This window comes from Hydractinia symbiolongicarpus, chromosome 9 (assembly GCF_029227915.1).
Source record: "Hydractinia symbiolongicarpus strain clone_291-10 chromosome 9, HSymV2.1, whole genome shotgun sequence".
Taxonomy (NCBI): Eukaryota; Metazoa; Cnidaria; class Hydrozoa; order Anthoathecata; family Hydractiniidae; genus Hydractinia; species Hydractinia symbiolongicarpus.
Genome location: NC_079883.1, coordinates 9390503 through 9416563, shown reverse-complemented (window position 1 = coordinate 9416563; position 26061 = coordinate 9390503). Strand labels below are relative to the sequence as shown.

The 26061-nt window shown below is 40.5% G+C and overlaps 15 non-coding genes across 15 annotated transcripts; 5 read left to right on the top strand and 10 right to left on the bottom strand.

The window, feature by feature from the left end:
- The first annotated feature begins 1169 nt into the window (after window positions 1-1169).
- LOC130661629 (5S ribosomal RNA) lies at window positions 1170-1288 on the top strand. Its single transcript, XR_008988806.1, has one exon. It is a non-coding gene; the product is annotated as a 5S ribosomal RNA (ribosomal RNA).
- A 350-nt stretch (window positions 1289-1638) lies between these two features.
- LOC130659895 (U1 spliceosomal RNA) lies at window positions 1639-1803 on the bottom strand. Its single transcript, XR_008987099.1, has one exon. It is a non-coding gene; the product is annotated as a U1 spliceosomal RNA (small nuclear RNA).
- Window positions 1804-1988: 185 nt separating this feature from the next.
- LOC130660941 (U2 spliceosomal RNA) lies at window positions 1989-2180 on the bottom strand. Its single transcript, XR_008988137.1, has one exon. It is a non-coding gene; the product is annotated as a U2 spliceosomal RNA (small nuclear RNA).
- Window positions 2181-7045: 4865 nt separating this feature from the next.
- Window positions 7046-7164, top strand: LOC130661628 (5S ribosomal RNA). The gene has a single exon (XR_008988805.1). It is a non-coding gene; the product is annotated as a 5S ribosomal RNA (ribosomal RNA).
- A 350-nt stretch (window positions 7165-7514) lies between these two features.
- Window positions 7515-7679, bottom strand: LOC130659894 (U1 spliceosomal RNA). The gene has a single exon (XR_008987098.1). It is a non-coding gene; the product is annotated as a U1 spliceosomal RNA (small nuclear RNA).
- Window positions 7680-7864: 185 nt separating this feature from the next.
- LOC130661489 (U2 spliceosomal RNA) lies at window positions 7865-8056 on the bottom strand. Its single transcript, XR_008988681.1, has one exon. It is a non-coding gene; the product is annotated as a U2 spliceosomal RNA (small nuclear RNA).
- A 4865-nt stretch (window positions 8057-12921) lies between these two features.
- LOC130661626 (5S ribosomal RNA) lies at window positions 12922-13040 on the top strand. The gene has a single exon (XR_008988804.1). It is a non-coding gene; the product is annotated as a 5S ribosomal RNA (ribosomal RNA).
- A 350-nt stretch (window positions 13041-13390) lies between these two features.
- LOC130659893 (U1 spliceosomal RNA) lies at window positions 13391-13555 on the bottom strand. Its single transcript, XR_008987097.1, has one exon. It is a non-coding gene; the product is annotated as a U1 spliceosomal RNA (small nuclear RNA).
- Window positions 13556-13740: 185 nt separating this feature from the next.
- Window positions 13741-13932, bottom strand: LOC130660939 (U2 spliceosomal RNA). The gene has a single exon (XR_008988136.1). It is a non-coding gene; the product is annotated as a U2 spliceosomal RNA (small nuclear RNA).
- A 4865-nt stretch (window positions 13933-18797) lies between these two features.
- Window positions 18798-18916, top strand: LOC130661624 (5S ribosomal RNA). The gene has a single exon (XR_008988802.1). It is a non-coding gene; the product is annotated as a 5S ribosomal RNA (ribosomal RNA).
- A 350-nt stretch (window positions 18917-19266) lies between these two features.
- Window positions 19267-19431, bottom strand: LOC130659891 (U1 spliceosomal RNA). Its single transcript, XR_008987094.1, has one exon. It is a non-coding gene; the product is annotated as a U1 spliceosomal RNA (small nuclear RNA).
- A 185-nt stretch (window positions 19432-19616) lies between these two features.
- On the bottom strand, window positions 19617-19808 carry LOC130660937 (U2 spliceosomal RNA). The gene has a single exon (XR_008988134.1). It is a non-coding gene; the product is annotated as a U2 spliceosomal RNA (small nuclear RNA).
- A 4864-nt stretch (window positions 19809-24672) lies between these two features.
- Window positions 24673-24791, top strand: LOC130661623 (5S ribosomal RNA). The gene has a single exon (XR_008988801.1). It is a non-coding gene; the product is annotated as a 5S ribosomal RNA (ribosomal RNA).
- A 349-nt stretch (window positions 24792-25140) lies between these two features.
- LOC130659890 (U1 spliceosomal RNA) lies at window positions 25141-25305 on the bottom strand. Its single transcript, XR_008987093.1, has one exon. It is a non-coding gene; the product is annotated as a U1 spliceosomal RNA (small nuclear RNA).
- A 186-nt stretch (window positions 25306-25491) lies between these two features.
- Window positions 25492-25683, bottom strand: LOC130660936 (U2 spliceosomal RNA). Its single transcript, XR_008988133.1, has one exon. It is a non-coding gene; the product is annotated as a U2 spliceosomal RNA (small nuclear RNA).
- Window positions 25684-26061: the final 378 nt, after the last annotated feature.

Sequence of the window (26061 nt, the reverse complement as noted above, 5' to 3'; positions counted from 1 at the left end):
TTTCACGAGAAGAGATGGTCGACTTTTTGTTTTGAAGAGCCAAACGCGAAGCTTCGGAAGCAATGCGCTCAAAGATGTCGTTGACAAATGAGTTCATGATGCTCATAGCTTTGCTTGAAACTCCGACATCTGGGTGAACTTGTTTCAAAACATTGTAGATGTAAATAGCATAACTTTCCTTTCTCTTTCTCTTGCGTTTCTTTTCACCAGTTCCACCAATCTTTCCTCCTTTTTTGCCGGCTCTTTTTTCACCTTTCTTGGCTACTTTAGGTGCCTGTTTTCCTCCTTTAGCTGCTGCGTCAGACATGGTTAAAAATTTTTGCTACTTAACTTGTAAATAAGCATTAAACTGCAAGTCAAAACTTTTTGTTTATAAGTAAAAAAATCGGATCGAATTCGATCCGAAAACGCCGATACGCAATTTAATTGGTTAAAAAAAAAATCTTTTGTTTAATACTTAATTATGATTGGTTAAAAAAACATGATTTCGATCCTATTTTTATGATGAAAAAACGAGTAAAGTTTATTTCGTTAACACTTACGTTAAATATTCGTACGTTTTTGTATTAACTTACAAATCAAATCGCAGTTATGTCTGGACGTGGAAAAGGTGGAAAAGCTAAGGCTAAAGCCAAGACAAGATCCTCAAGAGCTGGACTTCAATTTCCAGTCGGTAGAGTGCATAGATTCCTTCGTAGAGGGCACTATGCTAACCGAATTGGATCTGGAGCACCAGTTTACTTAGCAGCCGTCTTGGAATATTTATCTGCTGAGATATTGGAGTTGGCTGGTAACGCAGCAAGAGACAACAAAAAAGCTAGGATTATTCCAAGACATTTACAATTGGCTGTTCGTAATGATGAAGAATTAAACAAACTTTTGAGCGGTGTAACCATTGCAGCTGGTGGTGTTTTGCCAAACATTCAAGCTGTCTTACTCCCAAAGAAGAACGACAAAGGACAGAAGAAGTAAACCGCTACACTCAGAAAACAACGGCTATTTTTATAGCCACACATCTTTAAAAAAACATTGTTTTTTTCACAAAACTATAACCTTAAAGTCTAATAGATAATCCATGCATACGCCTTGTCCTAAGTAACTCAAAGAAATTAAATAAAAAAATTTGATCACAACGTCAAAATAAATTGCACGTATTTGCCCCTACTAATGTCTACGGCCATACCACGATGAACACACCCGTTCTCGTCTGATCACGGAAGTTAAGCATCGTCGGGCCGGGATAGTACTTGGATGGGGGACCGCCTGGGAACTCCCGGTGTCGTAGGCTTTTCATTTTCATTTGTTGCCTTTTCATTTCAATGGTGCTGTGATATATTTCTTGTTATAACAATTAAGGAACGTGGCGGTTGTTGAAAGTGTTTCCTATGACATTTTCCTACGACATTTTCAGGTGATAGTACGAGAAAAAAGAGCTTTCAAATGCATACAAACTCGATCTATTGCCGATCATCCAATAACCCTGACGGAATGGCAAATAAAATAAAATTCCGCCGCCTTCCGAGGACTTATATCGCAATCACGTTTCGTAACAGCCAAGCGAGGTTTTACCTTAGCGTTTAAGTCACCACCGACATTTGGCCGCGCAACTTTTCTAAGCTCATTCATTTTGACTTAAGGAGGGGGCGAGCGCGGACGCAGGCCCCCACTACCAGAAATTGTACGGTCGAGTTACTGACGTTTGCAGTAATCGCAGAGGTCAGCCCAAGCGTAGTGCAATGCAAGAGCCTCACTCTGGAAGAAAACCCTCATTGATCAGTCTTTACTTCCCCGTCAGGTAAGTATGAGTTGGAACTGCACCGTAGCATGAGGGTACCCTTCAAAGTTTGTTAATGCTTGTGGCTTGAGTGTGTTATAAACTGCCGTGTCGCGGGGCATAGGCTGTATTCTCCCCCAGTGTACGCGTTTTGTTCCCGCCGTAGACTATGCAGAGTGCCGTCGGAAAGAGGACTGCTATTATTCTTTTATTGCTTATGTGGGCCGCCATCGGTAATAGTGCAACACCAAGGCAACCCGTGGTCACGGCGTGAATGAATCCACCTCCATGACCCAAGGCCAAAAATCAGATTAATATACTGACCATTCAGAGAATGGCCTACCAGATATTAAACTGATAAGAACAGATACTACACTTGATCTTAGCCATTAGGCCGAGAAGCGATAAAGAACAAGCGTTGCCATGATAGGCATCGTCCACACACCGTAACTGCTTGTGGAGCATGTCACGTTACTGTAAAGCTTACAACTGTCACCGCGTACGGATGGACGGCGACATAGTAAAAATCACGGCTGTTGATTTAGCCGTAGGATGGAGAGCGACTGTAGCGAGTGGATGGTAACTTACATGAATGCTAACAAAGGCGACGATACTAAGTGCGTGATATTACTTTCCAATATGACTGCGTACATTCCGTTTATCAACGCATTACGCCAGAACGTGCGCGCGCGTTACACAGTAGACCATGCAGCCGAAATGCGACAGTGCGACCCTGCCAGGAGTCGAACCTGGAATCCCCTGATTCGTAGTCAGATGCCTTATCCATTGGGCCACAGGGCCATGCTTATGACTTCGCCCCATCGTTATTTTGGCTTGCGCATTCGTTTTACTTACGACAGAATTCTTCGTGTTTGTAGCCATGAAAGAAAGGGACTTCTGTGAGTGAATTTTTTTACTGTGGTCTAATAAAAAAGTCGAAACGCAGTGCCCAATATATGAATTGCTCCTAATAGCCGGAAACAGGCCGTGTCGATGATGTAGGCCGACATACGCAACGCAAACCAAAGAACGCTTTATGAAAATCCTAACACGGGCGCGGAAGAAGCCCAAATTAACAGAGTAGATGTAATGCTGAAGACCTCAAACTCCAGCAGCTTCTCTTTCAGACTATTGCGTCGTGCTACAAATAAAAATTAACATGCTTTCGCATAGTCGCGGCACCCAAAACGGACATTATACGATGTACAGAAACACACATTTCTGTTTTCGCGCCAAATCAATTCCCGGGAGTGGTACTTTTACGTCCGCATACTTCGCACCGTCTTAAATTATATCTCATTTACACGGTAATGTTTAGTATACTTCTACTGTGATAACAAGCATCGTTTATCGTTGGATTGTTGTAAGAAAACATTAAAAATGAGTGAAGCAGCTTCTCCAAAGAAAATCGCACCCAAGAAGAAACCTGCTGCAAAGAAGACAGCTGATCACCCTAAATATGTGGACATGATCAAGGCTGCTATCGCTACCCTAAAGGAACGCGGTGGTTCATCTCGCCAAGCTATTACAAAATATATTCATGCAAATTACAAAGTTGCTGAAAACTCAGATCATCATCTGAAAATGGCTCTTAAACGAGGAGTAACATCAGGCGATTTGATTCAAACTAAAGGCACTGGTGCTTCTGGATCATTCAAGCTAGGTCAGGTAAAAAAAGAAAAACCTAAGAAAAAGGCCGCAGCAAAAAAGCCAACGGCAAAGAAGCCTACTGCAAAGAAAAGTACACCAAAAAAGAAGCCAGCAAAGAAGAGCACGCCAAAGAAAGCAGCAAAGAAGCCTGCCACAAAGAAAGCCTCGGCTAAGAAACCAGCAGCTAAGAAACCCACAAAGAAGCCTGTTGCTAAAAAACCTGCAGCAAAGAAGGTCAAAAAGACTCCCAAAAAGGCAGCAAAGAAGACCGCAAAAAAATAATTTGTGTGTATCTGGCTATTACATTAACAAACGGCTATTTTTATAGCCACACATTTACAAAAAAACATTATCTTGGTACAAAGTTAAACTTGTTTAAGTCACTTAAACAGTTAAAAAAGAGTAATTTTAAGATTAGATTCCCTAAGTTTAAGTATTTTCGTTTTTAAATTTCTTATTTTCTTGCTTTTACTTTTCTTGCCCTTCATATTTTTAACATTGTCAAACTTTATGTAGCATAAAATTTTTATGTAGCATAAAATTTAAACAGAAAGCAGAACAAAGTTTGATATAAAAAGCTAGCCGTAATATTTTTTATGGATGTGTGGCTATAAAAATAGCCGTTTTTTGTTTGGTAAGATGCTTAGGCACGTTCCCCACGAATTCTTCTTGCCAACTGGATGTCTTTAGGCATGATTGTAACTCGTTTTGCGTGAATGGCACACAAGTTAGTATCCTCGAACAAGCCAACAAGGTACGCTTCAGAAGCCTCTTGCAGAGCCATAACGGCTGTGCTCTGGAATCGCAGATCTGTTTTGAAGTCCTGAGCAATTTCTCGCACAAGACGCTGGAAAGGCAACTTGCGGATCAAGAGCTCGGTTGACTTCTGGTATCTTCTGATTTCTCTGAGAGCAACTGTACCAGGTCTGTAACGATGTGGTTTTTTCACTCCTCCAGTAGCTGGTGCGCTTTTCCTCGCAGCTTTAGTGGCGAGTTGTTTTCGTGGAGCCTTTCCTCCAGTAGATTTACGTGCAGTTTGCTTTGTACGAGCCATATTTTAAGAAGTCGATGTAGTACGGATACACAAGACGGTCTAAAATGCACTATCGCGCCAAAGTTTTATTTCTCATATTGATTGACAGCTAAGGTTCAAAACAAACCATTTGATTGGTGCTAAGAAAGTAATTTCTGATTGGCTGCATAATGACATTACGCTCATTACTTTAACATTTTTATAAAATCTGTGTTTTTTGGCTACGGGAAAACGGCTGTATCTTCTGATACACAAAAGCTTTTGACTTTTTTTTTTTTTAGTAAGTAGCAGAAGGTTTGGCGAATTCCAACGATGCCAAATTTATTGCCTTACTGAAACATTAAGACCACGAATTTTTAAAAAAACTACAGTTTTACTTAAAAAAATGTACAAAATGTTCGGAACATTTTGTAATGACGCAACTCTATTGGTTAATTAGGGTGTTTCCACGAGCAGTAGGTAATTTTATGGCCTCTTTTTAAAGCTGTCTGAATTCTGTTAACTCAAACGTTGTTTTTGTACTCGTTCTGTACGCAACTATATCAATATGTCTGGACGCGGAAAAGGAGGTAAAGGATTGGGAAAAGGAGGTGCTAAACGTCACCGAAAAATTCTTCGTGATAACATTCAGGGAATCACAAAACCTGCTATTCGACGTCTTGCTCGACGAGGTGGTGTCAAACGTATCTCTGGCCTTATCTATGAGGAAACCAGAGGTGTACTGAAGGTTTTCTTAGAGAATGTTATTCGTGATGCTGTAACCTACACAGAGCACGCTAAACGCAAGACCGTTACCGCTATGGATGTTGTTTATGCCTTAAAACGTCAAGGAAGAACTCTTTACGGATTCGGAGGTTAAGCGTTGTCATTGCTCAACAAAAACGGCTATTTTTATAGCCACAAATCTTTTAAAACATTACTTTGTGCACGCTTCCAAATTACACAATGTGTAAAGTCTTGTCACAGTTACATTTATTGCTATACGATACTATGTCATATATGACACAAAAAAAATTTAGAAATACTTTGTAGGGTTAATTTGCCTGGGAGTGTTTCCGTGAAAAGCTGGGTTAAGTTAAATGTAAGCAATAACATGGATCAATGTACTTGTCTTTTCTGCAAGTACAGCTAATAATACGTATGAAAAGTGAAGCTAATCCACACACACACATGGGGAAGTATTTTAAATGTAGGCTAGTGTTCTTAAGCACATTATTTAGAAGTTTTATTAACTTCGGTTAACTTGTAGTGACGCCAAGTAAATGTTTTTTTAAAGATGTGTGGTCTTAAAAAAGACCGTTTGTGTTTGGTAGACGTTGGTTTACTTGCTGCTTGTGTATTTTGTGACGGCTTTTGTTCCTTCACTGACTGCGTGTTTTGCAAGTTCTCCAGGCAAGAGAAGACGTACTGCGGTTTGAATTTCACGAGAAGAGATGGTCGACTTTTTGTTTTGAAGAGCCAAACGCGAAGCTTCGGAAGCAATGCGCTCAAAGATGTCGTTGACAAATGAGTTCATGATGCTCATAGCTTTGCTTGAAACTCCGACATCTGGGTGAACTTGTTTCAAAACATTGTAGATGTAAATAGCATAACTTTCCTTTCTCTTTCTCTTGCGTTTCTTTTCACCAGTTCCACCAATCTTTCCTCCTTTTTTGCCGGCTCTTTTTTCACCTTTCTTGGCTACTTTAGGTGCCTGTTTTCCTCCTTTAGCTGCTGCGTCAGACATGGTTAAAAATTTTTGCTACTTAACTTGTAAATAAGCATTAAACTGCAAGTCAAAACTTTTTGTTTATAAGTAAAAAAATCGGATCGAATTCGATCCGAAAACGCCGATACGCAATTTAATTGGTTAAAAAAAAAATCTTTTGTTTAATACTTAATTATGATTGGTTAAAAAAACATGATTTCGATCCTATTTTTATGATGAAAAAACGAGTAAAGTTTATTTCGTTAACACTTACGTTAAATATTCGTACGTTTTTGTATTAACTTACAAATCAAATCGCAGTTATGTCTGGACGTGGAAAAGGTGGAAAAGCTAAGGCTAAAGCCAAGACAAGATCCTCAAGAGCTGGACTTCAATTTCCAGTCGGTAGAGTGCATAGATTCCTTCGTAGAGGGCACTATGCTAACCGAATTGGATCTGGAGCACCAGTTTACTTAGCAGCCGTCTTGGAATATTTATCTGCTGAGATATTGGAGTTGGCTGGTAACGCAGCAAGAGACAACAAAAAAGCTAGGATTATTCCAAGACATTTACAATTGGCTGTTCGTAATGATGAAGAATTAAACAAACTTTTGAGCGGTGTAACCATTGCAGCTGGTGGTGTTTTGCCAAACATTCAAGCTGTCTTACTCCCAAAGAAGAACGACAAAGGACAGAAGAAGTAAACCGCTACACTCAGAAAACAACGGCTATTTTTATAGCCACACATCTTTAAAAAAACATTGTTTTTTTCACAAAACTATAACCTTAAAGTCTAATAGATAATCCATGCATACGCCTTGTCCTAAGTAACTCAAAGAAATTAAATAAAAAAATTTGATCACAACGTCAAAATAAATTGCACGTATTTGCCCCTACTAATGTCTACGGCCATACCACGATGAACACACCCGTTCTCGTCTGATCACGGAAGTTAAGCATCGTCGGGCCGGGATAGTACTTGGATGGGGGACCGCCTGGGAACTCCCGGTGTCGTAGGCTTTTCATTTTCATTTGTTGCCTTTTCATTTCAATGGTGCTGTGATATATTTCTTGTTATAACAATTAAGGAACGTGGCGGTTGTTGAAAGTGTTTCCTATGACATTTTCCTACGACATTTTCAGGTGATAGTACGAGAAAAAAGAGCTTTCAAATGCATACAAACTCGATCTATTGCCGATCATCCAATAACCCTGACGGAATGGCAAATAAAATAAAATTCCGCCGCCTTCCGAGGACTTATATCGCAATCACGTTTCGTAACAGCCAAGCGAGGTTTTACCTTAGCGTTTAAGTCACCACCGACATTTGGCCGCGCAACTTTTCTAAGCTCATTCATTTTGACTTAAGGAGGGGGCGAGCGCGGACGCAGGCCCCCACTACCAGAAATTGTACGGTCGAGTTACTGACGTTTGCAGTAATCGCAGAGGTCAGCCCAAGCGTAGTGCAATGCAAGAGCCTCACTCTGGAAGAAAACCCTCATTGATCAGTCTTTACTTCCCCGTCAGGTAAGTATGAGTTGGAACTGCACCGTAGCATGAGGGTACCCTTCAAAGTTTGTTAATGCTTGTGGCTTGAGTGTGTTATAAACTGCCGTGTCGCGGGGCATAGGCTGTATTCTCCCCCAGTGTACGCGTTTTGTTCCCGCCGTAGACTATGCAGAGTGCCGTCGGAAAGAGGACTGCTATTATTCTTTTATTGCTTATGTGGGCCGCCATCGGTAATAGTGCAACACCAAGGCAACCCGTGGTCACGGCGTGAATGAATCCACCTCCATGATCCAAGGCCAAAAATCAGATTAATATACTGACCATTCAGAGAATGGCCTACCAGATATTAAACTGATAAGAACAGATACTACACTTGATCTTAGCCATTAGGCCGAGAAGCGATAAAGAACAAGCGTTGCCATGATAGGCATCGTCCACACACCGTAACTGCTTGTGGAGCATGTCACGTTACTGTAAAGCTTACAACTGTCACCGCGTACGGATGGACGGCGACATAGTAAAAATCACGGCTGTTGATTTAGCCGTAGGATGGAGAGCGACTGTAGCGAGTGGATGGTAACTTACATGAATGCTAACAAAGGCGACGATACTAAGTGCGTGATATTACTTTCCAATATGACTGCGTACATTCCGTTTATCAACGCATTACGCCAGAACGTGCGCGCGCGTTACACAGTAGACCATGCAGCCGAAATGCGACAGTGCGACCCTGCCAGGAGTCGAACCTGGAATCCCCTGATTCGTAGTCAGATGCCTTATCCATTGGGCCACAGGGCCATGCTTATGACTTCGCCCCATCGTTATTTTGGCTTGCGCATTCGTTTTACTTACGACAGAATTCTTCGTGTTTGTAGCCATGAAAGAAAGGGACTTCTGTGAGTGAATTTTTTTACTGTGGTCTAATAAAAAAGTCGAAACGCAGTGCCCAATATATGAATTGCTCCTAATAGCCGGAAACAGGCCGTGTCGATGATGTAGGCCGACATACGCAACGCAAACCAAAGAACGCTTTATGAAAATCCTAACACGGGCGCGGAAGAAGCCCAAATTAACAGAGTAGATGTAATGCTGAAGACCTCAAACTCCAGCAGCTTCTCTTTCAGACTATTGCGTCGTGCTACAAATAAAAATTAACATGCTTTCGCATAGTCGCGGCACCCAAAACGGACATTATACGATGTACAGAAACACACATTTCTGTTTTCGCGCCAAATCAATTCCCGGGAGTGGTACTTTTACGTCCGCATACTTCGCACCGTCTTAAATTATATCTCATTTACACGGTAATGTTTAGTATACTTCTACTGTGATAACAAGCATCGTTTATCGTTGGATTGTTGTAAGAAAACATTAAAAATGAGTGAAGCAGCTTCTCCAAAGAAAATCGCACCCAAGAAGAAACCTGCTGCAAAGAAGACAGCTGATCACCCTAAATATGTGGACATGATCAAGGCTGCTATCGCTACCCTAAAGGAACGCGGTGGTTCATCTCGCCAAGCTATTACAAAATATATTCATGCAAATTACAAAGTTGCTGAAAACTCAGATCATCATCTGAAAATGGCTCTTAAACGAGGAGTAACATCAGGCGATTTGATTCAAACTAAAGGCACTGGTGCTTCTGGATCATTCAAGCTAGGTCAGGTAAAAAAAGAAAAACCTAAGAAAAAGGCCGCAGCAAAAAAGCCAACGGCAAAGAAGCCTACTGCAAAGAAAAGTACACCAAAAAAGAAGCCAGCAAAGAAGAGCACGCCAAAGAAAGCAGCAAAGAAGCCTGCCACAAAGAAAGCCTCGGCTAAGAAACCAGCAGCTAAGAAACCCACAAAGAAGCCTGTTGCTAAAAAACCTGCAGCAAAGAAGGTCAAAAAGACTCCCAAAAAGGCAGCAAAGAAGACCGCAAAAAAATAATTTGTGTGTATCTGGCTATTACATTAACAAACGGCTATTTTTATAGCCACACATTTACAAAAAAACATTATCTTGGTACAAAGTTAAACTTGTTTAAGTCACTTAAACAGTTAAAAAAGAGTAATTTTAAGATTAGATTCCCTAAGTTTAAGTATTTTCGTTTTTAAATTTCTTATTTTCTTGCTTTTACTTTTCTTGCCCTTCATATTTTTAACATTGTCAAACTTTATGTAGCATAAAATTTTTATGTAGCATAAAATTTAAACAGAAAGCAGAACAAAGTTTGATATAAAAAGCTAGCCGTAATATTTTTTATGGATGTGTGGCTATAAAAATAGCCGTTTTTTGTTTGGTAAGATGCTTAGGCACGTTCCCCACGAATTCTTCTTGCCAACTGGATGTCTTTAGGCATGATTGTAACTCGTTTTGCGTGAATGGCACACAAGTTAGTATCCTCGAACAAGCCAACAAGGTACGCTTCAGAAGCCTCTTGCAGAGCCATAACGGCTGTGCTCTGGAATCGCAGATCTGTTTTGAAGTCCTGAGCAATTTCTCGCACAAGACGCTGGAAAGGCAACTTGCGGATCAAGAGCTCGGTTGACTTCTGGTATCTTCTGATTTCTCTGAGAGCAACTGTACCAGGTCTGTAACGATGTGGTTTTTTCACTCCTCCAGTAGCTGGTGCGCTTTTCCTCGCAGCTTTAGTGGCGAGTTGTTTTCGTGGAGCCTTTCCTCCAGTAGATTTACGTGCAGTTTGCTTTGTACGAGCCATATTTTAAGAAGTCGATGTAGTACGGATACACAAGACGGTCTAAAATGCACTATCGCGCCAAAGTTTTATTTCTCATATTGATTGACAGCTAAGGTTCAAAACAAACCATTTGATTGGTGCTAAGAAAGTAATTTCTGATTGGCTGCATAATGACATTACGCTCATTACTTTAACATTTTTATAAAATCTGTGTTTTTTGGCTACGGGAAAACGGCTGTATCTTCTGATACACAAAAGCTTTTGACTTTTTTTTTTTTTAGTAAGTAGCAGAAGGTTTGGCGAATTCCAACGATGCCAAATTTATTGCCTTACTGAAACATTAAGACCACGAATTTTTAAAAAAACTACAGTTTTACTTAAAAAAATGTACAAAATGTTCGGAACATTTTGTAATGACGCAACTCTATTGGTTAATTAGGGTGTTTCCACGAGCAGTAGGTAATTTTATGGCCTCTTTTTAAAGCTGTCTGAATTCTGTTAACTCAAACGTTGTTTTTGTACTCGTTCTGTACGCAACTATATCAATATGTCTGGACGCGGAAAAGGAGGTAAAGGATTGGGAAAAGGAGGTGCTAAACGTCACCGAAAAATTCTTCGTGATAACATTCAGGGAATCACAAAACCTGCTATTCGACGTCTTGCTCGACGAGGTGGTGTCAAACGTATCTCTGGCCTTATCTATGAGGAAACCAGAGGTGTACTGAAGGTTTTCTTAGAGAATGTTATTCGTGATGCTGTAACCTACACAGAGCACGCTAAACGCAAGACCGTTACCGCTATGGATGTTGTTTATGCCTTAAAACGTCAAGGAAGAACTCTTTACGGATTCGGAGGTTAAGCGTTGTCATTGCTCAACAAAAACGGCTATTTTTATAGCCACAAATCTTTTAAAACATTACTTTGTGCACGCTTCCAAATTACACAATGTGTAAAGTCTTGTCACAGTTACATTTATTGCTATACGATACTATGTCATATATGACACAAAAAAAATTTAGAAATACTTTGTAGGGTTAATTTGCCTGGGAGTGTTTCCGTGAAAAGCTGGGTTAAGTTAAATGTAAGCAATAACATGGATCAATGTACTTGTCTTTTCTGCAAGTACAGCTAATAATACGTATGAAAAGTGAAGCTAATCCACACACACACATGGGGAAGTATTTTAAATGTAGGCTAGTGTTCTTAAGCACATTATTTAGAAGTTTTATTAACTTCGGTTAACTTGTAGTGACGCCAAGTAAATGTTTTTTTAAAGATGTGTGGTCTTAAAAAAGACCGTTTGTGTTTGGTAGACGTTGGTTTACTTGCTGCTTGTGTATTTTGTGACGGCTTTTGTTCCTTCACTGACTGCGTGTTTTGCAAGTTCTCCAGGCAAGAGAAGACGTACTGCGGTTTGAATTTCACGAGAAGAGATGGTCGACTTTTTGTTTTGAAGAGCCAAACGCGAAGCTTCGGAAGCAATGCGCTCAAAGATGTCGTTGACAAATGAGTTCATGATGCTCATAGCTTTGCTTGAAACTCCGACATCTGGGTGAACTTGTTTCAAAACATTGTAGATGTAAATAGCATAACTTTCCTTTCTCTTTCTCTTGCGTTTCTTTTCACCAGTTCCACCAATCTTTCCTCCTTTTTTGCCGGCTCTTTTTTCACCTTTCTTGGCTACTTTAGGTGCCTGTTTTCCTCCTTTAGCTGCTGCGTCAGACATGGTTAAAAATTTTTGCTACTTAACTTGTAAATAAGCATTAAACTGCAAGTCAAAACTTTTTGTTTATAAGTAAAAAAATCGGATCGAATTCGATCCGAAAACGCCGATACGCAATTTAATTGGTTAAAAAAAAAATCTTTTGTTTAATACTTAATTATGATTGGTTAAAAAAACATGATTTCGATCCTATTTTTATGATGAAAAAACGAGTAAAGTTTATTTCGTTAACACTTACGTTAAATATTCGTACGTTTTTGTATTAACTTACAAATCAAATCGCAGTTATGTCTGGACGTGGAAAAGGTGGAAAAGCTAAGGCTAAAGCCAAGACAAGATCCTCAAGAGCTGGACTTCAATTTCCAGTCGGTAGAGTGCATAGATTCCTTCGTAGAGGGCACTATGCTAACCGAATTGGATCTGGAGCACCAGTTTACTTAGCAGCCGTCTTGGAATATTTATCTGCTGAGATATTGGAGTTGGCTGGTAACGCAGCAAGAGACAACAAAAAAGCTAGGATTATTCCAAGACATTTACAATTGGCTGTTCGTAATGATGAAGAATTAAACAAACTTTTGAGCGGTGTAACCATTGCAGCTGGTGGTGTTTTGCCAAACATTCAAGCTGTCTTACTCCCAAAGAAGAACGACAAAGGACAGAAGAAGTAAACCGCTACACTCAGAAAACAACGGCTATTTTTATAGCCACACATCTTTAAAAAAACATTGTTTTTTTCACAAAACTATAACCTTAAAGTCTAATAGATAATCCATGCATACGCCTTGTCCTAAGTAACTCAAAGAAATTAAATAAAAAAATTTGATCACAACGTCAAAATAAATTGCACGTATTTGCCCCTACTAATGTCTACGGCCATACCACGATGAACACACCCGTTCTCGTCTGATCACGGAAGTTAAGCATCGTCGGGCCGGGATAGTACTTGGATGGGGGACCGCCTGGGAACTCCCGGTGTCGTAGGCTTTTCATTTTCATTTGTTGCCTTTTCATTTCAATGGTGCTGTGATATATTTCTTGTTATAACAATTAAGGAACGTGGCGGTTGTTGAAAGTGTTTCCTATGACATTTTCCTACGACATTTTCAGGTGATAGTACGAGAAAAAAGAGCTTTCAAATGCATACAAACTCGATCTATTGCCGATCATCCAATAACCCTGACGGAATGGCAAATAAAATAAAATTCCGCCGCCTTCCGAGGACTTATATCGCAATCACGTTTCGTAACAGCCAAGCGAGGTTTTACCTTAGCGTTTAAGTCACCACCGACATTTGGCCGCGCAACTTTTCTAAGCTCATTCATTTTGACTTAAGGAGGGGGCGAGCGCGGACGCAGGCCCCCACTACCAGAAATTGTACGGTCGAGTTACTGACGTTTGCAGTAATCGCAGAGGTCAGCCCAAGCGTAGTGCAATGCAAGAGCCTCACTCTGGAAGAAAACCCTCATTGATCAGTCTTTACTTCCCCGTCAGGTAAGTATGAGTTGGAACTGCACCGTAGCATGAGGGTACCCTTCAAAGTTTGTTAATGCTTGTGGCTTGAGTGTGTTATAAACTGCCGTGTCGCGGGGCATAGGCTGTATTCTCCCCCAGTGTACGCGTTTTGTTCCCGCCGTAGACTATGCAGAGTGCCGTCGGAAAGAGGACTGCTATTATTCTTTTATTGCTTATGTGGGCCGCCATCGGTAATAGTGCAACACCAAGGCAACCCGTGGTCACGGCGTGAATGAATCCACCTCCATGACCCAAGGCCAAAAATCAGATTAATATACTGACCATTCAGAGAATGGCCTACCAGATATTAAACTGATAAGAACAGATACTACACTTGATCTTAGCCATTAGGCCGAGAAGCGATAAAGAACAAGCGTTGCCATGATAGGCATCGTCCACACACCGTAACTGCTTGTGGAGCATGTCACGTTACTGTAAAGCTTACAACTGTCACCGCGTACGGATGGACGGCGACATAGTAAAAATCACGGCTGTTGATTTAGCCGTAGGATGGAGAGCGACTGTAGCGAGTGGATGGTAACTTACATGAATGCTAACAAAGGCGACGATACTAAGTGCGTGATATTACTTTCCAATATGACTGCGTACATTCCGTTTATCAACGCATTACGCCAGAACGTGCGCGCGCGTTACACAGTAGACCATGCAGCCGAAATGCGACAGTGCGACCCTGCCAGGAGTCGAACCTGGAATCCCCTGATTCGTAGTCAGATGCCTTATCCATTGGGCCACAGGGCCATGCTTATGACTTCGCCCCATCGTTATTTTGGCTTGCGCATTCGTTTTACTTACGACAGAATTCTTCGTGTTTGTAGCCATGAAAGAAAGGGACTTCTGTGAGTGAATTTTTTTACTGTGGTCTAATAAAAAAGTCGAAACGCAGTGCCCAATATATGAATTGCTCCTAATAGCCGGAAACAGGCCGTGTCGATGATGTAGGCCGACATACGCAACGCAAACCAAAGAACGCTTTATGAAAATCCTAACACGGGCGCGGAAGAAGCCCAAATTAACAGAGTAGATGTAATGCTGAAGACCTCAAACTCCAGCAGCTTCTCTTTCAGACTATTGCGTCGTGCTACAAATAAAAATTAACATGCTTTCGCATAGTCGCGGCACCCAAAACGGACATTATACGATGTACAGAAACACACATTTCTGTTTTCGCGCCAAATCAATTCCCGGGAGTGGTACTTTTACGTCCGCATACTTCGCACCGTCTTAAATTATATCTCATTTACACGGTAATGTTTAGTATACTTCTACTGTGATAACAAGCATCGTTTATCGTTGGATTGTTGTAAGAAAACATTAAAAATGAGTGAAGCAGCTTCTCCAAAGAAAATCGCACCCAAGAAGAAACCTGCTGCAAAGAAGACAGCTGATCACCCTAAATATGTGGACATGATCAAGGCTGCTATCGCTACCCTAAAGGAACGCGGTGGTTCATCTCGCCAAGCTATTACAAAATATATTCATGCAAATTACAAAGTTGCTGAAAACTCAGATCATCATCTGAAAATGGCTCTTAAACGAGGAGTAACATCAGGCGATTTGATTCAAACTAAAGGCACTGGTGCTTCTGGATCATTCAAGCTAGGTCAGGTAAAAAAAGAAAAACCTAAGAAAAAGGCCGCAGCAAAAAAGCCAACGGCAAAGAAGCCTACTGCAAAGAAAAGTACACCAAAAAAGAAGCCAGCAAAGAAGAGCACGCCAAAGAAAGCAGCAAAGAAGCCTGCCACAAAGAAAGCCTCGGCTAAGAAACCAGCAGCTAAGAAACCCACAAAGAAGCCTGTTGCTAAAAAACCTGCAGCAAAGAAGGTCAAAAAGACTCCCAAAAAGGCAGCAAAGAAGACCGCAAAAAAATAATTTGTGTGTATCTGGCTATTACATTAACAAACGGCTATTTTTATAGCCACACATTTACAAAAAAACATTATCTTGGTACAAAGTTAAACTTGTTTAAGTCACTTAAACAGTTAAAAAAGAGTAATTTTAAGATTAGATTCCCTAAGTTTAAGTATTTTCGTTTTTAAATTTCTTATTTTCTTGCTTTTACTTTTCTTGCCCTTCATATTTTTAACATTGTCAAACTTTATGTAGCATAAAATTTTTATGTAGCATAAAATTTAAACAGAAAGCAGAACAAAGTTTGATATAAAAAGCTAGCCGTAATATTTTTTATGGATGTGTGGCTATAAAAATAGCCGTTTTTTGTTTGGTAAGATGCTTAGGCACGTTCCCCACGAATTCTTCTTGCCAACTGGATGTCTTTAGGCATGATTGTAACTCGTTTTGCGTGAATGGCACACAAGTTAGTATCCTCGAACAAGCCAACAAGGTACGCTTCAGAAGCCTCTTGCAGAGCCATAACGGCTGTGCTCTGGAATCGCAGATCTGTTTTGAAGTCCTGAGCAATTTCTCGCACAAGACGCTGGAAAGGCAACTTGCGGATCAAGAGCTCGGTTGACTTCTGGTATCTTCTGATTTCTCTGAGAGCAACTGTACCAGGTCTGTAACGATGTGGTTTTTTCACTCCTCCAGTAGCTGGTGCGCTTTTCCTCGCAGCTTTAGTGGCGAGTTGTTTTCGTGGAGCCTTTCCTCCAGTAGATTTACGTGCAGTTTGCTTTGTACGAGCCATATTTTAAGAAGTCGATGTAGTACGGATACACAAGACGGTCTAAAATGCACTATCGCGCCAAAGTTTTATTTCTCATATTGATTGACAGCTAAGGTTCAAAACAAACCATTTGATTGGTGCTAAGAAAGTAATTTCTGATTGGCTGCATAATGACATTACGCTCATTACTTTAACATTTTTATAAAATCTGTGTTTTTTGGCTACGGGAAAACGGCTGTATCTTCTGATACACAAAAGCTTTTGACTTTTTTTTTTTTTAGTAAGTAGCAGAAGGTTTGGCGAATTCCAACGATGCCAAATTTATTGCCTTACTGAAACATTAAGACCACGAATTTTTAAAAAAACTACAGTTTTACTTAAAAAAATGTACAAAATGTTCGGAACATTTTGTAATGACGCAACTCTATTGGTTAATTAGGGTGTTTCCACGAGCAGTAGGTAATTTTATGGCCTCTTTTTAAAGCTGTCTGAATTCTGTTAACTCAAACGTTGTTTTTGTACTCGTTCTGTACGCAACTATATCAATATGTCTGGACGCGGAAAAGGAGGTAAAGGATTGGGAAAAGGAGGTGCTAAACGTCACCGAAAAATTCTTCGTGATAACATTCAGGGAATCACAAAACCTGCTATTCGACGTCTTGCTCGACGAGGTGGTGTCAAACGTATCTCTGGCCTTATCTATGAGGAAACCAGAGGTGTACTGAAGGTTTTCTTAGAGAATGTTATTCGTGATGCTGTAACCTACACAGAGCACGCTAAACGCAAGACCGTTACCGCTATGGATGTTGTTTATGCCTTAAAACGTCAAGGAAGAACTCTTTACGGATTCGGAGGTTAAGCGTTGTCATTGCTCAACAAAAACGGCTATTTTTATAGCCACAAATCTTTTAAAACATTACTTTGTGCACGCTTCCAAATTACACAATGTGTAAAGTCTTGTCACAGTTACATTTATTGCTATACGATACTATGTCATATATGACACAAAAAAAATTTAGAAATACTTTGTAGGGTTAATTTGCCTGGGAGTGTTTCCGTGAAAAGCTGGGTTAAGTTAAATGTAAGCAATAACATGGATCAATGTACTTGTCTTTTCTGCAAGTACAGCTAATAATACGTATGAAAAGTGAAGCTAATCCACACACACACATGGGGAAGTATTTTAAATGTAGGCTAGTGTTCTTAAGCACATTATTTAGAAGTTTTATTAACTTCGGTTAACTTGTAGTGACGCCAAGTAAATGTTTTTTTAAAGATGTGTGGTCTTAAAAAAGACCGTTTGTGTTTGGTAGACGTTGGTTTACTTGCTGCTTGTGTATTTTGTGACGGCTTTTGTTCCTTCACTGACTGCGTGTTTTGCAAGTTCTCCAGGCAAGAGAAGACGTACTGCGGTTTGAATTTCACGAGAAGAGATGGTCGACTTTTTGTTTTGAAGAGCCAAACGCGAAGCTTCGGAAGCAATGCGCTCAAAGATGTCGTTGACAAATGAGTTCATGATGCTCATAGCTTTGCTTGAAACTCCGACATCTGGGTGAACTTGTTTCAAAACATTGTAGATGTAAATAGCATAACTTTCCTTTCTCTTTCTCTTGCGTTTCTTTTCACCAGTTCCACCAATCTTTCCTCCTTTTTTGCCGGCTCTTTTTTCACCTTTCTTGGCTACTTTAGGTGCCTGTTTTCCTCCTTTAGCTGCTGCGTCAGACATGGTTAAAAATTTTTGCTACTTAACTTGTAAATAAGCATTAAACTGCAAGTCAAAACTTTTTGTTTATAAGTAAAAAAATCGGATCGAATTCGATCCGAAAACGCCGATACGCAATTTAATTGGTTAAAAAAAAAATCTTTTGTTTAATACTTAATTATGATTGGTTAAAAAAACATGATTTCGATCCTATTTTTATGATGAAAAAACGAGTAAAGTTTATTTCGTTAACACTTACGTTAAATATTCGTACGTTTTTGTATTAACTTACAAATCAAATCGCAGTTATGTCTGGACGTGGAAAAGGTGGAAAAGCTAAGGCTAAAGCCAAGACAAGATCCTCAAGAGCTGGACTTCAATTTCCAGTCGGTAGAGTGCATAGATTCCTTCGTAGAGGGCACTATGCTAACCGAATTGGATCTGGAGCACCAGTTTACTTAGCAGCCGTCTTGGAATATTTATCTGCTGAGATATTGGAGTTGGCTGGTAACGCAGCAAGAGACAACAAAAAAGCTAGGATTATTCCAAGACATTTACAATTGGCTGTTCGTAATGATGAAGAATTAAACAAACTTTTGAGCGGTGTAACCATTGCAGCTGGTGGTGTTTTGCCAAACATTCAAGCTGTCTTACTCCCAAAGAAGAACGACAAAGGACAGAAGAAGTAAACCGCTACACTCAGAAAACAACGGCTATTTTTATAGCCACACATCTTTAAAAAAACATTGTTTTTTTCACAAAACTATAACCTTAAAGTCTAATAGATAATCCATGCATACGCCTTGTCCTAAGTAACTCAAAGAAATTAAATAAAAAAATTTGATCACAACGTCAAAATAAATTGCACGTATTTGCCCCTACTAATGTCTACGGCCATACCACGATGAACACACCCGTTCTCGTCTGATCACGGAAGTTAAGCATCGTCGGGCCGGGATAGTACTTGGATGGGGGACCGCCTGGGAACTCCCGGTGTCGTAGGCTTTTCATTTTCATTTGTTGCCTTTTCATTTCAATGGTGCTGTGATATATTTCTTGTTATAACAATTAAGGAACGTGGCGGTTGTTGAAAGTGTTTCCTATGACATTTTCCTACGACATTTTCAGGTGATAGTACGAGAAAAAAGAGCTTTCAAATGCATACAAACTCGATCTATTGCCGATCATCCAATAACCCTGACGGAATGGCAAATAAAATAAAATTCCGCCGCCTTCCGAGGACTTATATCGCAATCACGTTTCGTAACAGCCAAGCGAGGTTTTACCTTAGCGTTTAAGTCACCACCGACATTTGGCCGCGCAACTTTTCTAAGCTCATTCATTTTGACTTAAGGAGGGGGCGAGCGCGGACGCAGGCCCCCACTACCAGAAATTGTACGGTCGAGTTACTGACGTTTGCAGTAATCGCAGAGGTCAGCCCAAGCGTAGTGCAATGCAAGAGCCTCACTCTGGAAGAAAACCCTCATTGATCAGTCTTTACTTCCCCGTCAGGTAAGTATGAGTTGGAACTGCACCGTAGCATGAGGGTACCCTTCAAAGTTTGTTAATGCTTGTGGCTTGAGTGTGTTATAAACTGCCGTGTCGCGGGGCATAGGCTGTATTCTCCCCCAGTGTACGCGTTTTGTTCCCGCCGTAGACTATGCAGAGTGCCGTCGGAAAGAGGACTGCTATTATTCTTTTATTGCTTATGTGGGCCGCCATCGGTAATAGTGCAACACCAAGGCAACCCGTGGTCACGGCGTGAATGAATCCACCTCCATGACCCAAGGCCAAAAATCAGATTAATATACTGACCATTCAGAGAATGGCCTACCAGATATTAAACTGATAAGAACAGATACTACACTTGATCTTAGCCATTAGGCCGAGAAGCGATAAAGAACAAGCGTTGCCATGATAGGCATCGTCCACACACCGTAACTGCTTGTGGAGCATGTCACGTTACTGTAAAGCTTACAACTGTCACCGCGTACGGATGGACGGCGACATAGTAAAAATCACGGCTGTTGATTTAGCCGTAGGATGGAGAGCGACTGTAGCGAGTGGATGGTAACTTACATGAATGCTAACAAAGGCGACGATACTAAGTGCGTGATATTACTTTCCAATATGACTGCGTACATTCCGTTTATCAACGCATTACGCCAGAACGTGCGCGCGCGTTACACAGTAGACCATGCAGCCGAAATGCGACAGTGCGACCCTGCCAGGAGTCGAACCTGGAATCCCCTGATTCGTAGTCAGATGCCTTATCCATTGGGCCACAGGGCCATGCTTATGACTTCGCCCCATCGTTATTTTGGCTTGCGCATTCGTTTTACTTACGACAGAATTCTTCGTGTTTGTAGCCATGAAAGAAAGGGACTTCTGTGAGTGAATTTTTTTACTGTGGTCTAATAAAAAAGTCGAAACGCAGTGCCCAATATATGAATTGCTCCTAATAGCCGGAAACAGGCCGTGTCGATGATGTAGGCCGACATACGCAACGCAAACCAAAGAACGCTTTATGAAAATCCTAACACGGGCGCGGAAGAAGCCCAAATTAACAGAGTAGATGTAATGCTGAAGACCTCAAACTCCAGCAGCTTCTCTTTCAGACTATTGCGTCGTGCTACAAATAAAAATTAACATGCTTTCGCATAGTCGCGGCACCCAAAACGGACATTATACGATGTACAGAAACACACATTTCTGTTTTCGCGCCAAATCAATTCCCGGGAGTGGTACTTTTACGTCCGCATACTTCGCACCGTCTTAAATTATATCTCATTTACACGGTAATGTTTAGTATACTTCTACTGTGATAACAAGCATCGTTTATCGTTGGATTGTTGTAAGAAAACATTAAAAATGAGTGAAGCAGCTTCTCCAAAGAAAATCGCACCCAAGAAGAAACCTGCTGCAAAGAAGACAGCTGATCACCCTAAATATGTGGACATGATCAAGGCTGCTATCGCTACCCTAAAGGAACGCGGTGGTTCATCTCGCCAAGCTATTACAAAATATATTCATGCAAATTACAAAGTTGCTGAAAACTCAGATCATCATCTGAAAATGGCTCTTAAACGAGGAGTAACATCAGGCGATTTGATTCAAACTAAAGGCACTGGTGCTTCTGGATCATTCAAGCTAGGTCAGGTAAAAAAAGAAAAACCTAAGAAAAAGGCCGCAGCAAAAAAGCCAACGGCAAAGAAGCCTACTGCAAAGAAAAGTACACCAAAAAAGAAGCCAGCAAAGAAGAGCACGCCAAAGAAAGCAGCAAAGAAGCCTGCCACAAAGAAAGCCTCGGCTAAGAAACCAGCAGCTAAGAAACCCACAAAGAAGCCTGTTGCTAAAAAACCTGCAGCAAAGAAGGTCAAAAAGACTCCCAAAAAGGCAGCAAAGAAGACCGCAAAAAAATAATTTGTGTGTATCTGGCTATTACATTAACAAACGGCTATTTTTATAGCCACACATTTACAAAAAAACATTATCTTGGTACAAAGTTAAACTTGTTTAAGTCACTTAAACAGTTAAAAAAGAGTAATTTTAAGATTAGATTCCCTAAGTTTAAGTATTTTCGTTTTTAAATTTCTTATTTTCTTGCTTTTACTTTTCTTGCCCTTCATATTTTTAACATTGTCAAACTTTATGTAGCATAAAATTTTTATGTAGCATAAAATTTAAACAGAAAGCAGAACAAAGTTTGATATAAAAAGCTAGCCGTAATATTTTTTATGGATGTGTGGCTATAAAAATAGCCGTTTTTTGTTTGGTAAGATGCTTAGGCACGTTCCCCACGAATTCTTCTTGCCAACTGGATGTCTTTAGGCATGATTGTAACTCGTTTTGCGTGAATGGCACACAAGTTAGTATCCTCGAACAAGCCAACAAGGTACGCTTCAGAAGCCTCTTGCAGAGCCATAACGGCTGTGCTCTGGAATCGCAGATCTGTTTTGAAGTCCTGAGCAATTTCTCGCACAAGACGCTGGAAAGGCAACTTGCGGATCAAGAGCTCGGTTGACTTCTGGTATCTTCTGATTTCTCTGAGAGCAACTGTACCAGGTCTGTAACGATGTGGTTTTTTCACTCCTCCAGTAGCTGGTGCGCTTTTCCTCGCAGCTTTAGTGGCGAGTTGTTTTCGTGGAGCCTTTCCTCCAGTAGATTTACGTGCAGTTTGCTTTGTACGAGCCATATTTTAAGAAGTCGATGTAGTACGGATACACAAGACGGTCTAAAATGCACTATCGCGCCAAAGTTTTATTTCTCATATTGATTGACAGCTAAGGTTCAAAACAAACCATTTGATTGGTGCTAAGAAAGTAATTTCTGATTGGCTGCATAATGACATTACGCTCATTACTTTAACATTTTTATAAAATCTGTGTTTTTTGGCTACGGGAAAACGGCTGTATCTTCTGATACACAAAAGCTTTTGACTTTTTTTTTTTTTAGTAAGTAGCAGAAGGTTTGGCGAATTCCAACGATGCCAAATTTATTGCCTTACTGAAACATTAAGACCACGAATTTTTAAAAAAACTACAGTTTTACTTAAAAAAATGTACAAAATGTTCGGAACATTTTGTAATGACGCAACTCTATTGGTTAATTAGGGTGTTTCCACGAGCAGTAGGTAATTTTATGGCCTCTTTTTAAAGCTGTCTGAATTCTGTTAACTCAAACGTTGTTTTTGTACTCGTTCTGTACGCAACTATATCAATATGTCTGGACGCGGAAAAGGAGGTAAAGGATTGGGAAAAGGAGGTGCTAAACGTCACCGAAAAATTCTTCGTGATAACATTCAGGGAATCACAAAACCTGCTATTCGACGTCTTGCTCGACGAGGTGGTGTCAAACGTATCTCTGGCCTTATCTATGAGGAAACCAGAGGTGTACTGAAGGTTTTCTTAGAGAATGTTATTCGTGATGCTGTAACCTACACAGAGCACGCTAAACGCAAGACCGTTACCGCTATGGATGTTGTTTATGCCTTAAAACGTCAAGGAAGAACTCTTTACGGATTCGGAGGTTAAGCGTTGTCATTGCTCAACAAAAACGGCTATTTTTATAGCCACAAATCTTTTAAAACATTACTTTGTGCACGCTTCCAAATTACACAATGTGTAAAGTCTTGTCACAGTTACATTTATTGCTATACGATACTATGTCATATATGACACAAAAAAAATTTAGAAATACTTTGTAGGGTTAATTTGCCTGGGAGTGTTTCCGTGAAAAGCTGGGTTAAGTTAAATGTAAGCAATAACATGGATCAATGTACTTGTCTTTTCTGCAAGTACAGCTAATAATACGTATGAAAAGTGAAGCTAATCCACACACACACATGGGGAAGTATTTTAAATGTAGGCTAGTGTTCTTAAGCACATTATTTAGAAGTTTTATTAACTTCGGTTAACTTGTAGTGACGCCAAGTAAATGTTTTTTTAAAGATGTGTGGTCTTAAAAAAGACCGTTTGTGTTTGGTAGACGTTGGTTTACTTGCTGCTTGTGTATTTTGTGACGGCTTTTGTTCCTTCACTGACTGCGTGTTTTGCAAGTTCTCCAGGCAAGAGAAGACGTACTGCGGTTTGAATTTCACGAGAAGAGATGGTCGACTTTTTGTTTTGAAGAGCCAAACGCGAAGCTTCGGAAGCAATGCGCTCAAAGATGTCGTTGACAAATGAGTTCATGATGCTCATAGCTTTGCTTGAAACTCCGACATCTGGGTGAACTTGTTTCAAAACATTGTAGATGTAAATAGCATAACTTTCCTTTCTCTTTCTCTTGCGTTTCTTTTCACCAGTTCCACCAATCTTTCCTCCTTTTTTGCCGGCTCTTTTTTCACCTTTCTTGGCTACTTTAGGTGCCTGTTTTCCTCCTTTAGCTGCTGCGTCAGACATGGTTAAAAATTTTTGCTACTTAACTTGTAAATAAGCATTAAACTGCAAGTCAAAACTTTTTGTTTATAAGTAAAAAAATCGGATCGAATTCGATCCGAAAACGCCGATACGCAATTTAATTGGTTAAAAAAAAATCTTTTGTTTAATACTTAATTATGATTGGTTAAAAAAACATGATTTCGATCCTATTTTTATGATGAAAAAACGAGTAAAGTTTATTTCGTTAACACTTACGTTAAATATTCGTACGTTTTTGTATTAACTTACAAATCAAATCGCAGTTATGTCTGGACGTGGAAAAGGTGGAAAAGCTAAGGCTAAAGCCAAGACAAGATCCTCAAGAGCTGGACTTCAATTTCCAGTCGGTAGAGTGCATAGATTCCTTCGTAGAGGGCACTATGCTAACCGAATTGGATCTGGAGCACCAGTTTACTTAGCAGCCGTCTTGGAATATTTATCTGCTGAGATATTGGAGTTGGCTGGTAACGCAGCAAGAGACAACAAAAAAGCTAGGATTATTCCAAGACATTTACAATTGGCTGTTCGTAATGATGAAGAATTAAACAAACTTTTGAGCGGTGTAACCATTGCAGCTGGTGGTGTTTTGCCAAACATTCAAGCTGTCTACTCCCAAAGAAGAACGACAAAGGACAGAAGAAGTAAACCGCTACACTCAGAAAACAACGGCTATTTTTTATAGCCACACATCTTTAAAAAAACATTGTTTTTTTCACAAAACTATAACCTTAAAGTCTAATAGATAATCCATGCATACGCCTTGTCCTAAGTAACTCAAAGAAATTAAATAAAAAAATTTGATCACAACGTCAAAATAAATTGCACGTATTTGCCCCTACTAATGTCTACGGCCATACCACGATGAACACACCCGTTCTCGTCTGATCACGGAAGTTAAGCATCGTCGGGCCGGGATAGTACTTGGATGGGGGACCGCCTGGGAACTCCCGGTGTCGTAGGCTTTTCATTTCATTTGTTGCCTTTTTCATTTCAATGGTGCTGTGATATATTTCTTGTTATAACAATTAAGGAACGTGGCGGTTGTTGAAAGTGTTTCCTATGACATTTTCCTACGACATTTTCAGGTGATAGTACGAGAAAAAAGAGCTTTCAAATGCATACAAACTCGATCTATTGCCGATCATCCAATAACCCTGACGGAATGGCAAATAAAATAAAATTCCGCCGCCTTCCGAGGACTTATATCGCAATCACGTTTCGTAACAGCCAAGCGAGGTTTTACCTTAGCGTTTAAGTCACCACCGACATTTGCCGCGCAACTTTTCTAAGCTCATTCATTTTGACTTAAGGAGGGGGCGAGCGCGGACGCAGGCCCCCACTACCAGAAATTGTACGGTCGAGTTACTGACGTTTGCAGTAATCGCAGAGGTCAGCCCAAGCGTAGTGCAATGCAAGAGCCTCACTCTGGAAGAAAACCCTCATTGATCAGTCTTTACTTCCCCGTCAGGTAAGTATGAGTTGGAACTGCACCGTAGCATGAGGGTACCCTTCAAAGTTTGTTAATGCTTGTGGCTTGAGTGTGTTATAAACTGCCGTGTCGCGGGGCATAGGCTGTATTCTCCCCCAGTGTACGCGTTTTTGTTCCCGCCGTAGACTATGCAGAGTGCCGTCGGAAAGAGGACTGCTATTATTCTTTTATTGCTTATGTGGGCCGCCATCGGTAATAGTGCAACACCAAGGCAACCCGTGGTCACGGCGTGAATGAATCCACCTCCATGACCCAAGGCCAAAAATCAGATTAATATACTGACCATTCAGAGAATGGCCTACCAGATATTAAACTGATAAGAACAGATACTACACTTGATCTTAGCCATTAGGCCGAGAAGCGATAAAGAACAAGCGTTGCCATGATAGGCATCGTCCACACACCGTAACTGCTTGTGGAGCATGTCACGTTACTGTAAAGCTTACAACTGTCACCGCGTACGGATGGACGGCGACATAGTAAAAATCACGGCTGTTGATTTAGCCGTAGGATGGAGAGCGACTGTAGCGAGTGGATGGTAACTTACATGAATGCTAACAAAGGCGACGATACTAAGTGCGTGATATTACTTTCCAATATGACTGCGTACATTCCGTTTATCAACGCATTACGCCAGAACGTGCGCGCGCGTTACACAGTAGACCATGCAGCCGAAATGCGACAGTGCGACCCTGCCAGGAGTCGAACCTGGAATCCCCTGATTCGTAGTCAGATGCCTTATC